Source organism: Hemitrygon akajei, unplaced genomic scaffold, assembly GCF_048418815.1.
Source record: "Hemitrygon akajei unplaced genomic scaffold, sHemAka1.3 Scf000077, whole genome shotgun sequence".
In the NCBI taxonomy this organism is placed as follows: Eukaryota; Metazoa; Chordata; class Chondrichthyes; order Myliobatiformes; family Dasyatidae; genus Hemitrygon; species Hemitrygon akajei.
The window spans coordinates 1743957-1764397 of record NW_027331963.1 but is presented as its reverse complement, the minus strand read 5'-3'; the positions used below and the strand labels follow the sequence as shown (position 1 = coordinate 1764397).

General features: G+C 44.6%; 1 protein-coding gene and 1 non-coding gene across 2 annotated transcripts in view; both read left to right on the top strand.

Moving 5' to 3' along the window:
• LOC140722432 (uncharacterized) overlaps window positions 1-20441 on the top strand; it is a 358127-nt gene that overhangs the window by 104925 nt on the left and 232761 nt on the right. The gene's annotated exons all lie outside the window — the stretch shown is intronic.
• trnas-gcu (transfer RNA serine (anticodon GCU)) lies at window positions 10172-10253 on the top strand. The gene has a single exon. It is a non-coding gene; the product is annotated as a tRNA-Ser (tRNA).

The window sequence follows — 20441 nt, the reverse complement described above, 5'->3', positions numbered from 1 at the left end:
GACAAATTGGGAGAATGGACAAATATGTGGCAGATACAATACAGAGTTAATAAATACATGAAAACGCATTTTTTTGTGAATGGAACAATAGTGCGCACCATTATCTAAAAGAGGAGAAGGTGCAAACATCAGAGGTGCAGAGGAAATGGAGGGACCTGATGCCAAACTCCCAGGAGATTAATTTACAGGTTGAAATAGTGGGAAAGAACACAAACGCAATCTCAACATAAGGCAAAGGATCAGAAATAGGCCATTTGACCCATCGATTATGTTCCACCATTCAATCATCGCTGAACTCCATTCTGCGGCCTTATTCCCGTAAGCTTTGATGCTGTGTCGAATCAAGAACTCATCAATATCTGATTTAAATATACCAAACGACTTGGCCCCCACAGCCACCGGTGGTAAAAAGATTTCTCGGCATCTCTTTACCAAATGGACGTCCTTCTGTATAAGATTGTTCCCTCTTGTCCTAGACTCCTCGACCATGGGAAACATCGTTTCCACATCTACACTGTCAAGGCTTTTCAACAGTCGAAGGTTTCAATTAGATCCATCCCCCCCCCCCCCCGCCATTGTTCCAAAGGCAGACGTGTATAGACCTAGGATCATAAAACGTTCCTCAAATGACAACACTTCCACTCCCGAATCCATACTTGTGAAAGGCCTCTGGACACTTAGCACATCTGTACTTAGAAAATGAACCGAAAACTGTCTCATCACTGTGAGCCTCAGCAGCACATTCATTCTCTTAATCTCAACTCACCTGGAAATGATTGCGAACATTCCATTTGCCTTCTTCACCACCGACTCAACTACAAGTTAATCTTCAAGGTGTTCTGCACAAGCAGTTCAAATTCCTTTGCATCTCAGAGTTCTGGATGTTCTTCCTATTCCGAAAAATAGCCTGCACTTTTGTATTCACTACCAAGGTGCGTGAGCATGAATTCTCCCACATTGTATTTCATTTACCACTCTTCTGCCCATTCTCCTAATCTGTCTATGTCATTCTGCAGCCTACCACTTTCCTCAAACCGACCTGCCCCTGCACCAATCGTCGTATCATCTGAAAACTTGACAAGAAAACCATCTATTCGATCATCAAATTATTGATATATAGCTTAAAAAGAAGCGGTCCCAACATAGACCCCTGCGGAAAAGAACTAGTCACTGGCAGCCAACCAGACAAAGATCCTTGTGTTCTCACTCGCTGCCTCCTACCAATCAGCCAATGATCTAACCAACTTGGTACATTTCCTCTAATATCATGGGCTCTTAAATTGGTTAGCAGCTTCATGTGTGGCATCTTGTCAAGGACTTCTGAAAGTCCATATATACATCATCCACTGCATTCCCGTTATCAATCCTACTTGTAACCTCCACAAATAATTCCAACAGTTTCCTCTGGCAAGATTTTCCCGTAAGGGAAAAGGTCTTATCTTGTTCTGTGTCACCAAATGATCCATAACGTTATCTTTACTACTGAATCCAACTTCTTCCCAACAAGTGAGGTCAGGGAAACTGGTCTATAATTTAATTTCTGCTGCCTCCTGCCCACTTCGTCAAAGAGTCAAGTGACATTTCCAATTTTGCTGTCCTCTAGCACCATGCCAAAGTCTAATAATTTAGATAATGCTTTCGCAATCCCCAACGCTACATCTTTCAGAAGCTTAGAAGCTCAGAAGTTCATCAAGTCCGGGTGACTAATATACCTTTCGGTATTTAATTTCTTGAGCACTTTCTCCCTAGTAATAGTAACTGCACTCACTTCTCCTTCTTCAACCACTACAATATCTAGCACACTGCCAGTGTCTTCCATAGTGAAGACTCATGCGTATTGCTCATTTGCTTCATCTGCCATTCCTTTGTCCCCATTATTATTTAGTCTGCCTCGATTTCTAACGGTCCAAATCAACTCTCATTTCTCTTTTATTTTCAGAATACTTGGAATAACTTTCACTATTCACTTTGATATTGTTTGCTAGCTTTCTTTCATTCTTTATGGTTTCCCTTCTAATGATACTTTTAGTGGCTCTCTATAGGTTTTAAAAGCTTCCTGGCCCTCTACCTTACCGCTATATTTTGTTTTTTTGAATGCCCTTTCTTTTACTTTTACATTAGCTTTGACATCCCTAGTCAGCCACTGTTGAAACACTTTATTTCAAGGGGAATATAACATAAAAGCAAGGAGATAATGCTGAGCATTTATAAGACACGAGTCAGACGCACCTCGAGTACTGTGTGCAGTTCTGGTCTCCATACTTCAAGAAGGATATACTGACTTTGGAGGCAGTGCAGAGGAGGTTCACCAGGTTGATTCCAGAGATGAAGAGGTTAACCTACGAGGAGAGGTTGAGTCGCCTGGGACTATACCCTCTGGAATCGAGACAAATGAGAGGGGATCTTATAGAAACATGCAAAAGTTTGAAAGGGATATATAAGGTGGAAGTAGGAAAGTTGTTTCCATGGGTAGGTGAGACTAGAACTAGGGGACATTGCCTCAAGATTCAGGGGAGAAAATTTTGGGCAGAGATGAGGAAAATTGTTTTTCGCACAGAGAGGTGAATCTGTGAAATTCTTTGCCCAGGGAAGCAGTTGAGGCTTCTTCACTAAAAATATATCAGATACAGTTTGAAGGATTTGAACACAGTAGGAGAATTAAGGGTTATGCGGATAAGGCAGGTAGATAGAGCAGAGATTACGGATAGATCCAACATGAACTTATTGAATGGCGGTGCAGGCTAGATGGGCCGGATGGCCAACCCGTACTCCTATTCCTTATGTTCTTATGTGAACAGGTGCACGGGTCGTTGAGAGGAGGCATTTTGAATTAATTCAGTATGGATTGTATGGGCCAAATATTCTGTACTGTTGTACTTCTCTATGAACCTTAATGCTGCCTATTAATTAATTAATTAACTGATTGATTAATGTGCCTATTTATTTGTTTTATTTGTTTGTTTATTTACTTATCTATTTATTTTGTTATTATTTGCGTATTTATTCATTCATTCATTTATTCATTGATTTATCTATCCATCTACTTATTTACTCATTCTGCAAATTGGTTGCTATCCGCCATTCTTTTAAGTAGTATTATCAACTATTGTACCTTCTTTTTCTCTGCTCTGAATGCCTGCAAGAAGATGAATTTAATTGATTATTTTAATTGCTCCATCTCGGATCGCAAGACCCTGCAGCGGATAGTGAGGTCAGATGAGAAGATCATCGGGGTCTCTCTTCCCGCCATCACGGACATTTACACTACACGCTGCATGCGCAAAGGAAACAGTATTATGAAGGATCCTCAGTATACCATTATATGGAGTATTATATGGCACTCCTCATACCATCTTTTCTTCCTCTTGCCGTCTGGGAAAAGGCTCTGAAGCACTCGGGCTCTCACGACCAGACTATGTAACAGTGTCTTCCCCCAAGCTATCAAACTCCTCAATACCCCGAGCCTGGACTGACGCCTTGCCCTATTGTCCTGTTTATTATTTATTGTAATGCCTGCACTGTTTTGTGCACTTTATGCAGTCCTGTGTAGGTCTGTAGTCTAGTGTAGCTTTCGCTGTGTTGTTTTTTTACGTAGTTCAGTCTAGTTTTTATACTCTGTCATGCAACAGCATGGTCCTGAAAAACGTTGTCTCATTTTTACTATGTACTGTACCAGCAGGTACGGTCCAAATAACAATAAAAGTGACTTGACTTGACTTTATGTGGTGACATAGTCATCCGTTGATATTTAATTTACTGAGACGTTGTACCTCATACTTTCTCCGGTGAATCGTTAATCATGGTCTTGTCACGTGTGAGCTACAATAAACTAATCACATTCAGCAGTCATTAAACAAAGCCATCGAGCACAGAAACCGGCCCTTCTTCCCAAACGCTCAATGCCGAACATGATACCCTCTAAGCTCATCCGATTTGCCCGCGTTTGTTCCATGTTCCTCGAAAAACTTCCTATCCATGTAACCGTCCAAGTAACATTTAAATAATGTCAATGTACCTACTACCATCACCATAAATTTCTGTACTGTACCCTCTCAAATACACTCCAACAAGGTAAGTGGCAGTTAAGGATATGTTTACTCATCAAGTTCTCTGCGACTAGAAGCGTTAAGAAAAGTGATTTTTTAGAACGCAATTAAAGGATTTGTTTGGAGTTCAGAAGAATAGGGCTCTTCTGTTCCGAGAAATGTTGTAGCTGAATTCATTCCATTTTCAATCAGTCACGAGGCTGAGCCCATTAAACAAGTTGAGATCAAGTTCAGCACTTAAGATTTATAAAACAAAGGACATCTCTTCGGGGGTTGTAACGGGATATCACGGAAATAACTTGCGAAATATACAAAGATGTCCTGCCAGAAAATGTTTACAACCATAAAATAAGGTCAAAACGGACTCTGTGGTTCCCGTCCGTATTTCCCATCTTCCCCCACTCGCTGAGCATTCCAGGCCTGGTTCAGGTTGTTCGTGAGTGTGGGTATGACCTGTGAGAGTTGCAAACCGCCGATGTCACTGCTCATCCCAGTCTGCGCCTCCCACATGCTCAGTTAAAGGATAATCACCGGTTACGAATCAGGATCGAGACTATGGGGTATTTCTTTCAGGAACATTTGTTTTCCTTTGCAGAGCGTTGAAATCCCAACAGTCTCTGTTGATGGCTTAATTTCTGCAACCGGAGGTGACCTTTTCTTTTGTGATCTCCACATAATTAGTAAAGTCGGGTATATCGTAGTTTCGGGTCCGTAATCACAGGCTAAGGATAGGGTGAGTAGACTGACACAGAATAGTTATCACTCCAGACATTACCTTCGGAAAAACAGACTACATACCCGAGACAGCGGGAAACTGCCCGGCGAAAGCATCAGAACAAAGAGAAATGCATATAGCGATAGTCAGCCATTTGAATGAAATTAGGTGGAAGAAGGGCCATCAATATGTTCTTATCATTGAGGCAACAATCGACAAAACAGGTTAACAAATCCAAAAATGTCCGCCTACCCTTGGATGAGAAATGGACCAACGACGTGTCAACCGCTTCCGTTCTAAAAATGTTTATCATACCGGAAAGAGCACTTTGGTATCTATTTGGGTAAACGAGTTCCGGAATGGTAGCCACTTCTCCAACTATTAGGCTTTCCTGAAGATAATTGTCCGAGAATCAGCTTGTTACACCGATCCCCCAGCACCGTCTGCCCATCTCTTCATTGCCGGCCCATCACTTCTCTTCATTGACTGTGACATCCACGTCCCACAGCTCTCCCTTCCTGATCCCAGGGTCTCACCACCCATCACACCACTTCATTTTCGTGACACACTACCACACAACTCTCTCTTTCCGATCACCGCGAATGATCGTACCTCACCCTCACTACCGAGACACTGCTCGACCTACCCAACCGGCAACACGGTTCACCACCCCATCCTATCGTGGAGCTCTACTCATCCCACAGCTCTACTCTCTCAAGACACCCGACTGCGGCTAGGTGGAAAGTTCAAAACTAAGTAATGTCCATCCTGGGTACTGTTCTCCACAGCATCGACTGAGTATAAAAATATCCTTGTCTGGTTGGCTGCTAGGGCCTATCCGTGTTCAGCAAGGGTCGGTGTTGGGACCACTTCTTTTAATGCTGTGCACCAATGATTTAGATGATGGAATAGTTGGCTTTGTTGTCAAGCTTGCGGATGATACGAGGATTGGTGGATGGGCAGGTGGTGTTCAGGAAAAAGGTAGGCTGCAGTAGGACTTAGAAAGATTAGGGGAATTGGCAAGAAAATAGCAAATGAAATACAATTTTGGAAAATGCACGGCCGTGCACTTTGGTAGTAGAAATAAATGTGCAGACTGTTTTCTAAACGGGGAGAAAATCCAAAATTCTGAAATGCAAAGAAATTTGGGAGTCTTTCTGCAGAGCACCCTGAAGGTTAACTTGCAGGTTGAGTCGGAGGTAAGAAGGGCAAATGCAATGTTAGCATTCTTTTCAAGAGGTCTTGCAGAGATATGATGCTGAGGCTTTATACAGGTGAGCAACCTCAAGTTCCTGCTTAGCAACATCTCTGACAATTTATCCAGCGCCCAACATATCGATACAGTTGCAACAAAAACACAAAGCACCTATATCTCATCAGGAATTTGAGGAGATTTTTGTATGTCACCAAGGACTAGCAGATTTCTACAGATGTCGAGAGCATTCTAAATTGCTGCATAATTGTCTAGTATTGATCGAATGAAGTGGCGGAAAGTTGTGAAACACGCACAAAATGTTGGGGGGGGGGGCAATAGCCCGGGAGCATCCATGGACGTGCGCGTACTGTCAGAAACTCCTGGACCCGTCGCTGAGACCCTTAGAGCATAAGACATAGGAGAGGAAAAAGGCTATTCAGCCTTTCGAGTCTGCTCCGCTATTCTGTCATGGCTAATCCTGGATCACGCTGAACACCATACACCTGCCTTTTCGCCATATCTTTAGATGTCCTGACCAATGAGGAAAATGTCAACTTCGACCTAAAATATATTCCATCGCAGTCTGTGGCAGAGTACTCCAAAGATTCACTATTGTCTGGCAAAAAAAAAATATTAAAAAAATCAACGCTTGCAAATTCCTTCTTACCTCCGTGCTAAAGGGTTGTCCCTCAATTTGGAGTCCGTTCCCTTCAAGTTTGGATACCACGCCACAGGAAACATCCATTTCACATCCCACCTATCTCCTCCTTTCAATATTCTGTCGGTTTCAATGAGATCCCCCAACATTTTACTAAATTCCAATGAGTACAAACTCAAAGCGCACAAACGCTGCTGCTATGATAACCCCTTTATTCATGAAATCACCCCCGTTAAACTCTGAGATATGGGGCCCAACAATGTTGACAGTACTACAAATGCGGCCTTACTGGTGTCTTGTAAAGGCTCGGCATTATCTCCTTGCCTTTATATTCTATTCCTTTTGAAATCAATGATAAGATTGCATTTACCACAGTCTCAATGTGAAAACTAACCTTCTGGGAGTCTTGCACGAGGACTCCTAAGTCCCTCTGCACCTCTGATGTTTGAAACTTCTCCCAATTTACGTAAATGTCCCCACTATTATTCATTTTTATCACAATGCATTATCGAACATTTCCCTATACTGTAGTCCATCCGGCACTTTGTTGACTATTCTACCAATTTGTCTAAACCCTGTTGCAATTACATTGCTTCCTCGGCACTGCTTACCCCTCAACCTGTGGTTGTATCATCCGCAAATTTTACCACAAATCCATCAATTCCGTTATCTAAAGCAATGACACAATGTGAAAAATAGCGGTCCCAATTCTGACCCCTTAGAAACACCACTAGTCACAGGCTGCCAACCAGAAAAGGTCCTTTTATTCCTACTCGCTGCCTCCTGCCTGTCAGCCATTTCGCTATCGATTGCAGCATATTTCCTGTAACGCCATAGGATTTTATCTTTTTTAAGCAGCCTCATGTGTGGCACCTTATCAAACGCCTTCTGAAAATCCAAGTAAGTGACATCTATTGTGCACCCTATTTGAAGAGCTCGAACAGATTTTTCCGTCAAGGTTTCCCTTCACAGAAAGATGGACTTATTTCATCATTGGTCTCCAAGTACATCGAAACCTCATACGTAATAATCGAATCCAGAAATTTCCCAACCACTAAGGCGAGGCTAATTGGCCTATAATTTTCTTTCATTTGACATCCTCGCTGCTAAAATAGTGCAGAGATATTTGCAATCTTCCAGTCCTCTGGTATCATGCCAAAATCAAGTAATTCTTGAAAGATCATGCCCAATGCATCAGTCAGCTCTTCAGCAACCTCTCTCAGGACTCTGGGATGTAGTCCATCTGGTTCAGTCGACTCATCCACATTTAAGACCTTTGAGTTTCCTTAGCAGGTTTTTCTTTATAATAGCAATGGCACTCACTCCTGCTCCCTAACACTCACAGACCTCTGGCACACAGCTAGTGTCTTCCACAGTGATGACAGATGCAAAGTACCGATTAAGCTTGTCTACCATTTCCGTGTCCCCTATTACAACCTCAGTGGTCTAATATGAACTCTCTCCTCTCTTTCAATCTTTATATAAATGAAAAGGGTACTGCATAATATTATTGGCCATTCTGTCCTCACATTTAATCTTTTCCCTTCTTAAAGCTTTTTTGCTTGTCTTTTGTTGAATTTTAAATACGTCCTAATCGTTGATCCTTTTATGTTGGTACCTTTTATGCCCTTTCCTTTGCATTTATGCAGTCTTCCAATGTTACCTACCCATGCCATTTGAGAACCTCTTCCTCTGTGGGACATATCTATCCTGCACCTTCAAAACTGTTCCCAGAAACTTCAGTGATCTCTATTCTACCCACATCCCAGTTCTCTGATGATCCGGAGTCGGGATTCTTCGAGGTGTAGGCATCATGATGTGTGTGAAAGTTACCGCCTAGTCTCAGCCAGGTAGAGGTCAGTCCGTCACTCTACAACAGCAGCACTTTGTCCGCAGATTGGATGGTAACTTTGGGACCGGTGCTGAGAGATTGGAGGGCAGTAATTTCAGTGGGTGTAAGTTTCGAGAAGCGGTGAAGATTCCTGATGTTGAGGCGGTTGATGTCTGCTCGGGAATTAGTAATGAAGACATACTACAACAGGCAGATAACCAGCGTGCTGTGTCCGAGAAGAGCAGGAGGGCTGGAACCAGGAGGATGTACCGTCAGTGCTGGGTGGTGAAGTCTTGCCGATTAGATCTGCTCGGAGACGGAGCTGAATGTGAAATAAACTTCACCTTCCCAGCAGCAGCTCCTCCTGAACGTCTGAGAAGCTCCAGCAAATTGTTTATGAAAGTGTCTGCAGAAATACTTCACAGACTAGACACATAATATTCTATGTTGCGTACAACGAAGACGAGGCATTGCGTTTTCCCCGAGGGTGGAGTACTCCGATTAATTCCCACACAGAATTGAGACAACCATACTGCAGGGAGTGAGAGACAGAATGGAACCGAAACCGCCAGTTTGGCAAAACGACCGTGGTAGGACTCGAAGCTGCAATCTTCTGTTGACTTCCACCAGTCTAGCACCGAAGTCAGACGCCTTATCCATCAGGCCACACGGCCATATTCTGTGAGAAAGGCCAATGGGGAAAATGGGGAACATGCGGAATGCAGCATGGAGTTTACACCTGTAAAACGATTTCCTGACCGAGCTAAAAGTACTCGCATGCAGTGATTTCATCCCAGGCGAAAATTCGACCATTTGTGTGTCAATATCTCTCCATGCATTCCTGCTTTGGGCTGTTCAATATTCCATTTCTGTCACACAGAAAGGAATTGTCAAAGGCACACGGCACTGTCTTTTGCAGCGGCGTTATATTCTGGGATTGGAATCAGTGACAATAGTCCACCACAGTCAATACATTATTGATAGAGTGAACACGATCTGTTTTTAGGTAATTCAGCCCTTGGTTTGGTATTCCGGGACCGGGCGGCCATGCGGTTGTATCGGGTAAGCGTCAGGGTGTTCGTATCTGCGGCTGCGCAAACTCGAACGAGCTCTTCAGCGCGTCCTAATGCGGTAGTCATCGGGTTATTGCATTTGCCCAATACAAGGAAAATCATCATTCTCCAACCAGATGGCAAATTCCTATGATATCTGTTTACCTGAAATCGAACAAAATGATAAAAAAAACTATTATTTTTTTAAAAAATTCAACATAAATGTATCTTATTTAGATGCACTAGTGAAGTTTAAGAGACTACTAGACAGATATATGGAGGAATTTAAGGTGGGGGTTATTTGGGAGGCAGGGTTTGAGGGTCGGCACAACATTGTGGGCCGAAGGGCCTGTAATGTGTTGTACTATTCTATGTTCTATGTTCATTTTACAACTCAAAATATTCACGGTTTCTCTGAGTTACAGAGCATGGAATCGATACTTATGCCACTGCACGTCCACAGCGTCTAAGTTGCGGACATTAGCTATTTGCATGTTTCCTTTGGTTGCGACAAATCTCTCTAAGCTGTCCTTATCCACCTCCATGAATTCTGGTAAGCACGGCGAGCAAAGCAAATCGACATAGAATCTGAACACACATGTGTGGACCATAAGCAGAGGTTTTTAATGCTCTGAAGAAATTCAGAATATCGGAGCACAAGAGAGAGAAGAGCAGACGAGGTGGCCGAGAGGTTAAGGCGATGGACTGCTAATTCATTGTGCTCTGCACGCGTGGGTTCGAATCCCATCCTCGTCGTGACATATTAAACGGGGGGACCACCTTTGAAACTGTCACTTTAAAAATTCCAAGTTCCAACTTTTGTCACAGGGACCACAGACGGTTGGTTATGTGAGTCAAAATCATATTTATCATCAAATTTGGCCACAATACCTCAAGATATAGGAGCAAAATTAAGCTATTCGGCTCACCATATCCGCCACTCCATCACGTCTGAGTATTGTGAAGAGTTTTGGGACGCTCATGTTAGAAAATATGTGCTAGTACGTTCACAAGGATGATTGTTGGCTCTGGGACTGTTCTGGCTGGAATTCAGAAGGATGAGAGGGGGTTCTCATTGAAACTACTCTAATGTTAAAAGGACGAGACAGCGTAGATGGGGAAAGGGTGATTCCCATGGTGGGAGAGCCGAGGACAAGAGGGCAGACCGTCAGGATAGAGGGGCGCCCTTTCAAAACAAAGATGTGTCGATGTTTCTTTAACCAGGGGTGGTGAAATTGTTGCATTCATTGCCACATGTGGCTGTGATGGCCAGGTCTTTGGGCAGAGATTGGTAGGTTTTTGATTGGACATAGCATCAAAGGTTACGGGGAGAAGGATGGGGACTGGAGTTCATGAGGAGAGAAAGAAGGATCAGCCATGTTTGAATGGCGGAGCAGACTCGATGGGCCAGAGGGCTTAATTCTCTTCCTTTTTTTTTTGGTATTGTGGTCATACATGTTATCCATTTCAAACCTACTCCCCTAACTTCTCCTCGTCACATTCGACACCCTTATTACCTGTCAACTACCTCAGCCTCCGCTTTAAATATACCCAATTACTTGCCCTTCACGGCTATCCGCGGCAATAAATTCCGCAAATCCATAACTTTCTGGCTAGAGATTGCTTCTCGTCCCTTTTCTAAACGGATGTCCTTATCTGAGGTTGTGTCCGCTGGCCCGCGACTCTAGCACTACAAGAAAATCCTCGCCATTTCCATTCTAACTCAGCCTGTCAATACCCGATAGATTTCAATGAGATCCCCAACTCATTCTTCCAAATTCCAGCGACTAAGGCGCAGGGGCCTAAACTATTCCTCACACGTAAATCTTTTCTTCCAGGCATCATTCTTGTGACCGTCCTCTGATCATTCGTTTCTGAAACATCCGCTTCAGGTAAGGAACCAAAATCGTTCACTATATTCCATCTGCAGTCACATCAAATCGTTATAAAGGCTGAACATTACACATTAGTTTTTTTTATTATTATTTTGTAGTTCTCTGGAAATAAATGTTGATATTGCATTTGCCTCCCTCACTACCGCCTCATCTGGCAATTAGCCTTTAGAGAATGCGTAATAGGTCTCCGAACTCCTGTTATATCTGATCTTTGCCGATTTCTCTTCGACATTTTAGTTTACAAAGTACATTTCCTACAATTCCGTGCAGTATGGACCATCTGGCACTCCATTGCCTAGTCTCTTCATCTGACCAGGGTCCTCTGCAAACTTTCTGCCTCCTCAGGACCACCTACCATTCAACCTATGTTGGATTGTCCGCAACTTTGGAGGCAAATCATTCCGATTACTGACATATAAAATGAAAAGATGCGGCCCTAATACAGACTAGTCACCGACATATAAAGTCCCCTTTATTCTCACTGTTTCCACCCAATCAGCGATCCGTCTATCTTTGGCGGAATCTTTGCTATGTTATGAGAGGCGTTTACCTTTATTAACAGGATCGTGTCAATGATATTCTGAAAATCCAAGTAAACACCATTCGGTGACTCTCCTTTGTATATTCTGCCTGCTAATTCCTCAAAGAACTCCAAGCGATTTGTCAGGCTAGATTACCCCTTGAGGAATCCGTGCTGACTTTGGCCTCGAATGGGCCGCGAAATTTCATCCTTAATAATGGACTGCAATATTGTCCCAAAAATTCAGTTCGGGCTGACAGGCTGATATTCTGTCTTTTAAAAGAGTGAATGAGGTATCCATTTTTTTCAAAATCATTCGAAGATGTTGTGCTTCTCGTAGGATCACTACAAAATGCCTCCATAATATCTTGGGCCAAAATGTTTGGCGTGAATGTCGACACAATATGCAATGGCGATTAGTTTCGCTCTTTCGTTCTCTCTTCATCTGTCCCTTCATTTATGGTCAGATTGTGCAGACTTTATACAGCCTTGGGATTCGTCTCGGTACAGGTAGCCACGAAGCAAAGAAACCTAATAAAACTCTTTGAAACAAAAGAGGACTGTCACACCCAGTGTGCAGAGGGAGAGAGAAATATCGCACAAAAATAAAAGCACGAAAACTATTCAGAAGTAAAGGTCACAAAGCCAGCCATCGCTGCAAATCCTCCGGATGCAAGTCACAGCCTCAGGTCAGCACAGAGACGAGCGAACCCCGCGGAGCAACGAGCAGAGCCGGGCAATCCCTTCCCTACGACCCTGACAACGGCCCATTACTATCTAGCCAGTTTCTTAAATTGTCCAAACTTGGTGTCATTCCTCGCTCTCTTACGTCGATCGCCCTCGGGAATGGATTTCACGCTTCAATTCGGCCAGTACCCAACAGAGATGTCGTCTGTATTTCTGTTTGACTTAGAGTGTGTTTCCAAGTTTTCTGATAACTCGAAGGGAGGTGCGAGGGCAGGTTTTTAACGAACAAATTTGGACTTAGGTGCTGATGGATAGAAAGTGTAAGTGAAAGGTCGGCATGTCGAGGTTAATAGTGGAAAGCGTGAGGGAGGTGGAATCAAGTGAGAAGATTACACGTCAGTGAAATTTGAAGAATAAGCCCTGAAGCATGTCGAATTCTGTTCCAGAAAGTTGGACAGAGCCTGACGGAATCCCGGTCAAGATTAATTGCCGAATTTAAAGGAAGCCAGCCTGTAGGTAGGAGACAAGCAGCAGTCGGGATGGAGACGAAGACGTGCAAACGGTGGAAATAAATTTGCTTTCAATTGTTAAAGTTTTAATTGTAGAGAGGTTGAGCGGTCGGGACTTCGCTGTTTGAGGAGATTCCTGAACATCGGTGACGGGAATGCAGCATCAGCATCGCAAAAACCTGCCGAGGTATGCAGGCTTTACAGTCGCAAGCCTCATGGTGGGGTTTTGTATTCAAGTCAAGTCAAGTCAATTTATTGTCATTTCGACGATAACTGCTGGTGCAGTACATAGTAAACATGAGACAACGTTTTTGAGGACCATTGTGTTACTTGACAGAACAAAAATTAGACTGAACTACGTAAAAAAACAACAGAGAGAGAGAAAAAAACACGGAACAACTACACTAGACTACAAACCTGCCCAGGGCTGCATAAAGTGCACAAAACAGTGCAGGCATTACAATAAATAATAAACAGGACAATAGGGCAAGGTGTCAGTCCAGGTTTCGGGTATTGAGGAGTCCGATAGCTTGGGGCAAGAAACTGTTACATAGCCTGGTCGTGAGTGCCCGAATGCTGCGGAGCCTTTTCCCAGACGGCAGGAGGGAGAAGAGATTGTATGAGATGTGCATGGGGTCCTTCATAATGCTGTTTGCTTTGCGGATGCAGTGTGTAGTGTAAATGTCTGTAATGGAGGGAAGAGAGACCCCGATGATCTTCTCAGCTGACCTCACTATCCGCTGCAGGATCTTGCGATCGGAGACGATGCAATTTCCGAACCAGGCAGTGATGCAGCTGCTCAGGATGTTCTCACTACAACCCCTGTAGAATGTGATTTGGATGGGGGGCGGGAGATGGACTTTTCTCAGAATTCGAAGAAAGTAGAGAAGCTGCTGGGCTTTCTTTGCTATGGAGCTGGTGTTGAGGGACGAGGTGAGATTCCCCACCAGGTGAACACCAAGAGGTTTGGTGCTCTTAACGATCTCTACCGAGGAGCCGTCGATGTTCAGCGGGGAGTGGTCGCTCTGTGCCTTCCTGCAGTCAACACCATTTATTTGTTTTGTTCACATTCAGAGACAGGTTGTTGGCTCTGCACCAGTCCGTTAGCCGCTGCTTGTAAGCTGACTCGTCGTTCTTGCTGATGAGACCCACCACGGCCATGTCATCGGCGAACTTGATGACGTGGTTCGAGCTGTGTGTTGCAGCACAGTCGTGAATCAGCAGAGTGAACAGCAGTGGACTGAGCACACAGTCGTGGAGGGCTCCCATGCTCAGTGTGATGGTGTTGGAAGTGCTGCTCCGGATCCGGACTGACTGAGGTCTCCCAGTCAGGAAGTCTAGGATCCAGTTGCAGAGTGAGGTGTTCAGGCCCAGTAGGCTTAGCTTTCCAGTCAGTTTCTGAAGGACGATTGTGTTGAATGCTGAACTGAAGTCTATGAACAGTATCCGAACGTATGTGTCTTTTTTGTCCAGGTGGAGGGTGATGGCAATGGCGTCATCTGTTGAGCGGTTGGGACGGTACGCAAACTGCAGGGGGTCCAGTGAGGGGGGCAGCAGGGTCTTGATATGCCTCATGACGAGCCTCTCGAAACACTTCATGATGATGGATGTGAGTGCAAAGGGACGGTAGTCATTTAGGCGGGACACTGATGACTTCTTTGGCACGGGGACGATGGTGGCGGCCTTGAAGCACGTTGGAATGGTGGCGCTGCTCAGGGAGATGTTGAAGATGTCAGTGAGATCATCTGCCAGCTGGTCTGCACATCCTCTAGGCACTCTGTCAGGAATATTGTCTGGTCCAGCAGCCTTCTGTGGGTTGACCCTGCCTAGAGTTTTCCTCACATCGGCCACGGTGAGACACAACGCGTGGTCATTGGGAGGAGGAATGGTCTTCCCCGTCACCACGTCATTTTCCGCTTCGAACAGAGCGTAGAAGTTGTTCAGCGCATCTGGGAGGGAGACATCACCAGCTTGTGCTGCCGCTGTCCCGAAAGTAGCTGTGGATTCGCTGGGCGTGTACATGCTTTGCCTCTCCGACGGCCTGGGACAGTTTGGCCCTCGGTGTTGTTAGGCTTGCCTTGTCGCCTGCTCAGATGGCGGAGTCACGCCAATTTCCAATTGTGTTGGTGATTCATCTTGATTCTACTTCGTATGATGATCATTTCAAGAGGCTTGAGCAGGATGTAAGCAAATCAACTGAGTGAGATGAAGTGGTCAGTTCAGGGCCACTATGCTGAAAAGTATGTGAAGTAATACTCATCCGCAGAAATACAGGAATTCGGACTATTTGTAACCGTGAACATAGTGAGCTGCAGTGGGTAGTTCCGAAATCAAAAGTTGTGTTATGTTTTGACTCATGGAGCCCTACGTAAGAAAAAGGGCCCTGTGGTACATCTGGTCAGCGCCGTCGGCATAGTTTCTTTGACTCTCATCTGGTCCGTAGCCCTCAGTTACTCACCCATCTGTGTATTTATCTGAACTTCTCGAAGAAATTATTGGGTGTGTTACGTACCCCGTAACTGGGTTAACAGACCAGCAGAAATGGAAGGATACGTTGGAGTCTGGTGGTACTGTAACTAAAGGTGATTATTAGTAAACTAAACAATACAGTATCAAAAATTCAAATATACATATAAAACAGGTTAGTAATAATAAAAACAGGTGTAGGAATAATAATCAACAGTAAAAAAAAAACAAGCTCTATCAAAGTCTAGGGGTAAATAAATTGTCATAGGAGAATATAGAGTTCAGTTCAGTTCGTGCTGAGGTAGCTGTTGTTGTGTTGCAATGTTGGAGAGAGAGAGCGAGCGAGAGATGTGCAGCTGCAGCAGGCAAACCTTCCGTCGTCTTCTTGTTCCGTTGTACTGATGTGGTCATTCGGTTATGACCCCTCCGTTCTCGGCTAGACCGTTCTTCAGTGATGGATTCGTCAACCAGGCAAGGGCGGACACACACATAAGTCCCCACCGGTCTGCCTTCATCTACCGTGCTCCAGACCGATCTCCTGAACCGATCCTCCAGGGCCCCACCTTCCTGTGGGTGCACAACACTCTTTCAGTGTCCACTGGTCTGTCTGAGGGTGTCTCCCCAGATCCATCTTTTATCCCCACTGATGGGATACCAGCCATCCATCAACTTAACATGACCATGTCCATCAAACTAGTCCACTCCCTGCTGTCTCAGCAAGAATGTTAACGAGCAAAGAAGTGTCCCTGTAGCAAAAGATTGTTTACCTTTCCATCAGTGAAGAAGCCATAATACATAAATCATTCGTCTCTCTCTCTCTTATCTGTAGCAGATGTCTCTACCTCTGTTCTTCATCTCTCTCTCTCATTAGCAGCATAGTTCCGGGGGCGGGGGGGGGGGGGGGAGGGCAGCTCTGGACCCCATTTCCATCTGGTTTGTTCAGCACACATAACTGGTGGAAAAGTAAAGACGTCACAGGGCGATCATTTTGTTTCATTTTTCAATCTGCATTTGGACATTGTGTTAAATATTTGGACCAGTATAAGGAAAAATAATAGGATTAGAGGATTTCTGGAGTACAGGTAGCGACATCTCTGAGGAGACCAATCATCGCAGAAGTGGATGAACCCAAGTTGGAAACTTGAAGATTGCATCATGATCAAGAGAAACGCCGAGACAGCAGAGGCTCCGTTTCCCATTTACTCTCCTTTGACTGCCCGTGGAGGGTTCGGGAAACCTAGTGGGTGTGCACACAGGTATTTACTCTACATTTATAACACTGCCGCTTTCGACCATGGGCGTTTAATTTCCGAAGAGCTCGCTCAACTCTTCTTTAAAGGAGATTCACCTCCCATTACACAACTTCAACCAGTTCCGCCACTTCATTTCCTTCCATCGATCGGCCTGTTTTGGTCAGTGCCTTTGGCTTTGTCAGATGACGTTTCAAGGTCTAAAGTAGAAACGAAGACCTGTCGAACTCGTCCGGTGAACTGGGTGCGTGTAAAGAGAAACCAGTTTACACTGACTCGCGGGACAGGGTCAAGAGTGTCAGTGTGTCAATTTCCAACACGGAGATGATGGGACGGTGAAAGATAAGTTAGACCATGGTGCTTTATTCAGCCTTCGTGCAGCGTGAAGTATTGGCCGTCTTTAGAACTATTTAGTACCGGGGCGAGGAAGGGTCATGAACATCAGCATGGAAACAACGAGAGGGCAGTTCAGTCGGTGTAAGAAATAGAATAATAGCTCATTCCCGATCTTTGCAAGGCATCCATATTGGTTGAGGAAATGCCGCTCTTCTCATGTATGCTGCTCTGTCTCACGAAGACAGTGGAGAAGGCCGCAGTCAGAGAAAAAAGTCCGAACATCAGTGGAAGAAGAATTAATGTGTGATGAGGCCGGATGCTCAGGATGAACCACGTAACCATACACGTATTCCGTAGAACGAGTTCTCTCTCTCTCTCTCTCTCTCTCTCTCTCTCTCTCTCTCTCTCTCTCTCTCTCTCTCTCTCTCTCTCTCTCCCTCTCTCTCTCTCTCTCTCTCTCTCTCTCTCTCTCTCTCTCTCTCTCTCTCTCTCTCTCTCTCTCTCGGCAAATATGAAACTAAATCGCTGTGTCAATTGCTTACACAAGAATGAAACAGGCAAGTCAACCGCTTTCGCTAATTTACGCTAAAACTGACATTTCCATTATACCTATTCCCTCCTTATTGGATGCGCCTGACATGTTGAAACGGTTTCACTGACGAACACATGGAAGCCGCTCAGTATTATTAAACTTCTGTGCGAAGCAACGATTCCACCTCCAATTCGATTGGAAAATGACAGATTCTCCACTGATATCTGAAATATTCCATGTTCGGGAATTCCTTGGAGTAACCACTGCAATCACATCCTTTACTGAAGGGGAGCAGAAACTCGAATCTGACCAATATTGTGTATCATTGCATCGGGACCTTTCGCGTCAGTGAAGGCAGATATTTCCAATGTGTTCAACTCCATATTATCAATCCGCATCCCCGCCTTCACTGATGTTGAATTTCCATTTCGTTGTCTGTCTCTACATCAACACCCTCTTCCCTGTCACTCTTTGTGAAAATCCCAGCCCTACTCATCCGTGGAAGGTAATCACTACGTCCTTCAATACTGACCTCTGTCTGCCCGTCGCGGACAATTTAACAGACTGATCAATTTCATTCCGTAACGGGCAACCTATTGTCTAATTACTGCGAGGAGATTCCATACACAGTGAAAGCCTCTTCTCGTGTGGCTTTCGGTTCAGACCATTCATTGGCACGTCAGGAAGTGGGGAAAAACATGATACAATGCGACATCATATGTCCGGAGACAGCACAGGTAAAAACAATGAGAATTTACAATATAGTGCTATATTTCCAATGGAGGTTATGTCAGATATTCAAGCAAGTCAATAGGACCGTCTACCTCACTGTCAACAACGCTAGCAATTCCTTGCATCTGCAAAACAATTGTCATTGTTGGCACAAATGTAATGAATGCAGATGCTCTGTCGGTATCAGCATTTGCACCAATTCGAGGGTCATGTGTACGATTTATTAAGCATGTTTGCGTCATAGCGGTGCGAACCATGTGAGGGATCGCCTCAACTTGATGCACATACAAAATAGTGGGGGAGTTCCGCAGATCCGCAGGATCCATGGAAATGAACAAACAGTTGGCGTTTCAGGCCGCGACGGTTCAGCAGGCTTGTGGGGGGGGGTGGAGATGGCTGAATAAGAAGGCTGGGTGAGGGAGGGGATGACAAGCTAGACGGTGATAGTTGGTCAGGTGGACGGGGTTGGAGGAGAAATAAATGGCTGGGAAGTAGTAAGTGGAGAAGGCAAAGGGTTAGAGAAGAAGGAATATGGTAGTGGAAGAGTGTGGATATTGGGATAAAGGGAAGGAGCAGGGCCGCCGGGGAGGAGGGTGTATGTTAAGAGGCTGGTCAAGAGAAGAGGTAAATGACCACAGTGCGAAAGAAGAAGATGTGGAAGGGGTAAGGGGAAAAATGGAAGTCGGGGAAATCAATGCTGATGCCATCAGATTGGAGGCTCCCGAGACTGAAAGTGAGATGTGTCCCATCCAAACTGAAAGAGGCCTCATCTTGGCAGAACAGGAGGCGATGAGCCGACAAGTGAAGGCGGGAACGGGAATTGGATTTGTCATGGTGAGCCACCGTGAATTCCGGATGGGAACGAGGCTCTGGACAAAACGATTATTCATTTCTTAAAGGTCTGCATGCGGTCAGGATCTACATAGGCCTCGATGCAACATTAGTTTGAGGTTCTTCGGTATACTAGAGGTACGTACAAATAACATATTCTTCTTAATACTTCTATTACAAGTTCTATAACCGAGACAATTTCCAGAGTCAAACAGAACAGCCCAATGACAGTTTAGCATTGTTCTATTGTGATAAAGTCTATGGAGTTTAAGAATGGAGAAGATCAACGATAACAATGATGAGAATGTGATCCTGAGAGTGTTTCACAACAACGTTCACTGACTTCTCGATTCGTCATTTTTTCTTATTTGAGATTTCGCAATTTCGTGTCAAACTTACCACATCTCATCACAATTGGGATTTTACTTGAATGACATCATGTTTATTTTTACCCAAGTTGTTGGAAGACACGTCAGCCTTGTGTAGTATTGAATATTCAATGTGATGGAGCGAGTATAAATGAATGACCGTGGAGATTCATCAGCTCAGAGTTTCTTCAGCGAGATCGCGGGCAGCTGGAAGACAGGTTGAATCTCACACAGCATGCTTGAAACATTTTACCGTGTCAGAAAGATATATTTCATGATCATTTCTGTTATTGGTGTTCCCGGTAAGAACATAATCGAACTAACATTGGCAGTCCTGTGTGCGCGGTGTTTCGACTCGTCCGGTTACCGGCCGCGTTGTGATGTCGGTGTATCAGTGAGTGCGGTGCAGACGTTGTGAAAAGCTCCGTGTTCGTTCAGAGGTGGATTGTCGGATTTCACTTGGACACCGGTTTTGATATATCATTGCAAATCACATGGCAAAGTAAACTCCGATAGCCGAGCTTACTCGTAACCGGCTCTGTGTTATTGCGTATCAATGGTGCAACATGCTTTAGATTCTGATTTAACAGTATGGCTCCATGTTTTAAGGAATTGAAGGTAACGTGGGAAGTGAATCGCCGTTGTGATTCAGGGAAACGCGGTAGACATCACGTGTGTGGGACCCCAAACCACCGTTAGTTTCTGAATAATCGTCTCTGTGTGTTTTAGTGTGCCAGGGTTTGTTTCCGTGTCCTCTTCCGTGAAGTGAGGAGGGAGTTAAGAGCCAGGCCAGTGGGATCCATTAGAGGTGAGACGGG